The sequence below is a fragment of the Gekko japonicus genome, unplaced genomic scaffold, assembly GCF_001447785.1.
Source record: "Gekko japonicus isolate JY-2015 unplaced genomic scaffold, Gekko_japonicus_V1.1 scaffold2255, whole genome shotgun sequence".
Classification (NCBI taxonomy): domain Eukaryota; kingdom Metazoa; phylum Chordata; class Lepidosauria; order Squamata; family Gekkonidae; genus Gekko; species Gekko japonicus.
The window spans coordinates 18,001-23,139 of record NW_015169852.1 but is presented as its reverse complement, the minus strand read 5'-3'; the positions used below and the strand labels follow the sequence as shown (position 1 = coordinate 23,139).

The 5,139-nt window shown below is 52.7% G+C and overlaps 1 pseudogene; it reads left to right on the top strand.

Moving 5' to 3' along the window:
- The window catches only part of LOC107115616, a 29,157-nt pseudogene that overhangs the window by 16,244 nt on the left and 7,774 nt on the right, over nucleotides 1–5,139 (top strand).

The following is a 5,139-nucleotide window of genomic DNA, read 5'->3' as shown; positions in this document are numbered from 1 at the left end:
TGCCAACCTAGCCGTTCGAAAGCAAGAAATTGCAAGTAGATAAATAGGGACCACATCGGTGGGAAGGTAACAGCGTTCCATGCGCCTCGGTGTTTAGTCATGCCGGCCACATGACCACGGAAATCAGAGGGGTGGACTGGATGGGCCACTGGCCTGTTCCTACACGCCTTCTCTTATGCTCCTACGTGACAAGAAAGAACCCAACAAAGCCACCCCAACACCACTTACCTGGCCGGGAGGCAGCCAGACCCACTCCAGAGGCCGGGAGGAGGAGGAGGACTCCGGCCAGACCTGCTTCGGATCGCTCGGCCTGAGCTCGCTGCAGTCCGCAACCCTAGAGTCAGATTCGACTGGCTTTTGAGCAAGGGAACCTTTACCTTTACCTTTTTATGACACAGAGGGGTGGACTGGATGGGCCACTGGCCTGTTCCTACACGCCTTCTCTTATGCTCCTACGTGACAAGAAAGAACCCAACAAAGCCACCCCAACACCACTTACCTGGCCGGGAGGCAGCCAGACCCACTCCAGAGGCCGGGAGGAGGAGGAGGACTCCGGCCAGACCTGCTTCGGATCGCTCGGCCTGAGCTCGCTGCAGGTGGCTTCTCCTCTTTCTTCCCCCACCCCGAACAGCCTGGGATAGATTCCCCCGGGAGCGCCACCCCGCCTGCCGGGGGTGGGGGGGGGGAGGTTTGGCTTCTGAATGGGGAAAGAGGAGGAGGAGGAGGGCTCCAGACTGGCAAGGGGAGGGGGAAGCCCGGCAGCCGGTCCCTGCGAAGGTTTACTCGCAAGTAAGTCCTCATCTCAGCCTCGGCAGACAGGCATGCATGCCGCTGTCTCCGGTGCAATCGTTTCAAAAGGTGATTTCCCGGACTGATGTTTTCCTTTGCTAGCCGCCCCCCCCCCCATGTGACCCTGGCAGGGGGGCCGAAAGGGAGGATCTGGATTTTGGAAATCGACGTAAGTCCCCCGCCAGGGAGGTCGGAGGGAGGCCCGGGAAGAAGTCCCCAGGCGTGGTCGCAGGGGTGGGAATCCTTCCTGCGGAGGGGCTGCCCAAATCCCTCGCCTTTTTGGCTGGTCCCCCCCCCCCCACACACACACACACACCATCTGCAGTTTCCCAAGGAGGGGGAGGTGGTTATTGACGTTAGTTTATGTATTTGTATTGTGTGGTGGGTTAGACACATGGCGAAACCACTGAGACCGATGTCCTGCTCAGCATGGTTTACTGGTAGAGGACAAAGACTAACCTGGGGACACACCCCTAGGTCCCCTTGGTGGGTTTAAATCTCCCGCCAGGGTCCCATTGGTCCCCCAGTGGAGAGACCAGGAGCCTAGTCCCCATTGTTCTTCCAGGGTCAAGCTCTGGGTATTCGCTGGCCCCTGGTGGCCATCAGCGGACACAACAATTTGCATTCAATATAGTCCGCCATGTAGTGGGACTCCTTACAACCTATGCCTTCAACGAACAGGGTTTGGGCCACAGAACCCAGCAGGAACCTGAAAAACAGGACTGAGGCATAAATCTTAGCAAGAAGACCCAGGAAGTGCTGCAAAACGGCATGGCAGGATCCACCTGGCAGCAAAGTCAACACAGTCGTTCAGAACCCGGGGCCGGAATGATGTATCCAAGAAACCTTGTGAAGCCTTCTGTGCACTGCTGCTACCCTATTGCTTGGTTAGAAAAGCCCTCTGGGATCATTCGGTTTTGCTTTGTTGGCGGGTAGCCTGGACTGTGACCCCCCTCCTCAGGCGGACCATTCCTGGGGGCCAGAAGTGCCAGACGGAGAAGCGGCCCTGTCCCGGCCAGCCAATGCGGTGGGGGGGGGGGCTGCAGAAGCGCAGTAGTTTGCCTGCTCCATCTAGCTCCTGGGAATAGCTAAGCCCTGGTGTCCTGTGCCAGCTGGAGTTTCTGAACTGGTTTTGTGGGGAGACCTGATATACAATGCATTGATCTAGTCTAGTCTCTAGCATTAACTTGCTTCTCCAGCAATAAGGCTGAGTCCAGTATAAAGCCGAGGCTCTTAACTGAGTCAGGTTGGCTGAACCCCATCGAAGAGGAGAAGAAGAGAAGAGATTGGATTTATACCCCGCCCTTCACTACCCAAAGGTGTCTCAGAGCGGCTTAAAAACTCCTTTCCCTCCCCCTCCCCACAAGAGACACCCTGCGAGGTAGGTGGGGCTGAGAGAGCTCTGACAGAAACGGCTCTTTTTCAAGGACAGCTCATTATCAGAGCTACGGCTTGCTCAAGGTCATCCAGCCAGGTGCAAGTGGAGGAGTGGGGAATCCAACCCGGTTCTCCCAGATTAGAGTCCGCCCACTTAACCACTACACCAAACGGGTGTCGAAAGTGAGGAGCCTAATGGCCTTCAGGACTTCTGTCTTTCCAGGGTTCAGTTCCGACTTGTTCACTCTCAGCCATTGGACCACAGCTGCCAGGGAGCGGTTGAGGGCCTCTGCCCCATCCCTGCCTCCTCCTCCTCCTGCTCCTTTTCGCCCCCCAGCAGCCCCTGTGTGCCCTGCCCTGCCCTGGAGAGGCCCCTCTGCCCCTTCCCCTCGGCCAGCTGCTCGGGCAGAGCTCTTGACCAGCCCTCCCGGCCTCTGGAGGAGCTCTCTGCAGGGGTCCAGCCCTTCCTAGCCGCTTTGTCCTGGGCTCTGGTTTACTTGGATTTGCACCTGCTAGACAGACTGGTCCCTAGAAAATGGAGGCCAAGCTCATAACATCCACAGCAGGTTTTTAAAGAGCCCAACAGAGATGTCTTTCCTTCCTGAAGGACCAAACAAGCATTTCTTTAAAAGCTTGATACTTAATATCACCCAATGTCGTGAATCCTGGTCTGCAAACTACGACACAGACACTGCTTCTGATCCACATAGGTGTCTCTTGACCAGGGCCAGTGATAGACCTCCTTTCTCTATTGGTTTCCCTCTCCCTCTAGGCAAGTGAGTGAGAGTGTCTTTCCACTGTCAAGAGGCAGCCCAAGAGAAAGGGGAAGGAGACGGAAGAGGAGGACCCAGAAGGCCCTGGAACTGGCAAGAGACCGAGGAAAGGTCCCCATCCCACCGAAGCAGGGTGTGGTGCTGGATTCTGGGAAAGAGCTGTGGCAGAGATCTTGCCTCAGGACACGATGACCACAGAAGTACGCAGCCGATGCTTCCGGCAGTTCCGTTACCACGAGGTCGATGGGCCCCGAGAGGTCTGCAGCCGGCTCCATGGACTTTGCAACCGCTGGCTGGAGCCGGAGAGGAACACCAAGAAGCAGATGCTGGACCTGGTGATCCTGGAGCGGTTCCTAGCCGTCCTACCCCAGGACATGCAGGGCTGGGTCAGAGGGTGCGGGCCAGAGACCAGTTCCCAGGCGGTGGCCCTGGCCGAAGGCTTCCTCCTGAGTCAGGCAGAGGAGAAGAGGCAGGCAGAGCAGGTGAGGGGTTTTCATTCACTCAGTGCAAGCAGTGACCTTATCCTAAGGCCTCCTGCCAGATATTTCTCTGTGTGTGTGCATGTTCACTGCCATCAAGACTGAGGGCCAGGTTTAAATCAAAAGTGTAGCCATGTGTGAAAACTCATCCTAGAAGGAAGCACCTTGTTTTCAGCCATGAAGTCAAGTACAGGGTACTTGGTGCGTACACATTTGTCATATGTTTTGCTGGAACTGTTCTGTGCTCGGTCCACCATATTAGAGACCTTATTCATCACGAACTGATCCCAGATCTTGTCCTACCAGGATGACAGTGTCGGAGGTGTCGGAGATGTCCAGTTTGCCGCCGTCGTGAGCCTGGCAGAAGCCAAAGGAAGAATGGAGGTAAGGGTCTTCTTGGAGTCGTCCCGTGATGAAGGGTCCCAGAGATTAAGCCGTGAGAGTTCTGGTGTGACAGGGAGCGTCTGCCGTGTAATGCGGTTGGTTTGAGAGATGACTGTGGAGACTCCTCTTGTGAATCAGAGCAGCGGACTCCTGAAGATGCTATCTTTTAGACTTGACTCAATTCTATGGGATTCGTAGCTCGCACAGCATCTATGTAAAGGTGATCGGATTTAGTACTAACTTAGTTTCTTATGACTGTTGATGTATGTTGTAAAAATTTGTAATGGTGACTAGCTGGTTGGTTTGTAATTTTGGATTCTCAGGATATTTGTATGCTGTTTTGCAGTTATATGTCTTTTTTTTTTTTAGGCCCCCCAAAGGGGATTTTTTTTATTTTTTTTATAATCACTACAAACTACAACAGAAATAGGGTAAGGGACTACATCTAGGGATAAAGTAAAGATACCCACTAATAACTAAAATCCCAAGAGAGGTGATCTTCTAATCATTTTAAATATACATCAAGTCTTAATCCCGTTAATCCCATTACAAACTGAGTCAAATGCAAAGTTAACTTTTTCAATTCTTAAATTTAACTGTCATTAAGAAATACCCCCAAGCATCTCATTTCAAAGTTTTTCAAAGGCACTAATCAGAGTCCTTCAGCCTTCATTTCTTCCTTGCCCCGTCTCTTGGTTTGTAATTTTGGGTTCTCAGGACATTTGTATACTGTTTTGCAGTCATTATATGTCTTGCTATGTTATACTCCCTCTTAATAAACGTTTTTTTAAAAAAAGAAAAGACGGAGGGCCCTCGTGGGTTCCTTCATTGACTCAATCCATCGCATGTTTGCTCTTCCTCTTTTCCTGCCGCTTTCAACTTTTCCTAGCATTATTGTCTTTTCCAGTGACTCCTGTCTTCTCGTACTCTCACCACACTGTTTTGTCTTTTGGGTGGCCCCACGGTATCTGTAGAAACCCTGGACTCCCCTCCAACCCCACATTTCGAAAGAGTCAACTTCCTTCCTGTCAGCTTTCTTCATTGTCCAACACTTACGACACGTCGTAATGGGGAGTTCTGTGGCAGGACTTAACTTGATTTTGGTCTCCATTAAGACATCCTGACACTTAAGAGTCTTTTCTAGCTCCTTCACGGCTGCCCTTCCCAGCCTCAGACTCTTGATTTCTTGCTTGCAGTCTCCCTTTTGGAATTCTATTCCTTCTCTTACCTGCCTCCCTTGCCGTTGTTTCAGATGTGGGGAGGATCCGTGAAGATGGAAGCGAAGCTCTCAGAGGCAGAAGGAGCTCCGTCAGAGGAAGGTCAGAGGGCGCAGGCCC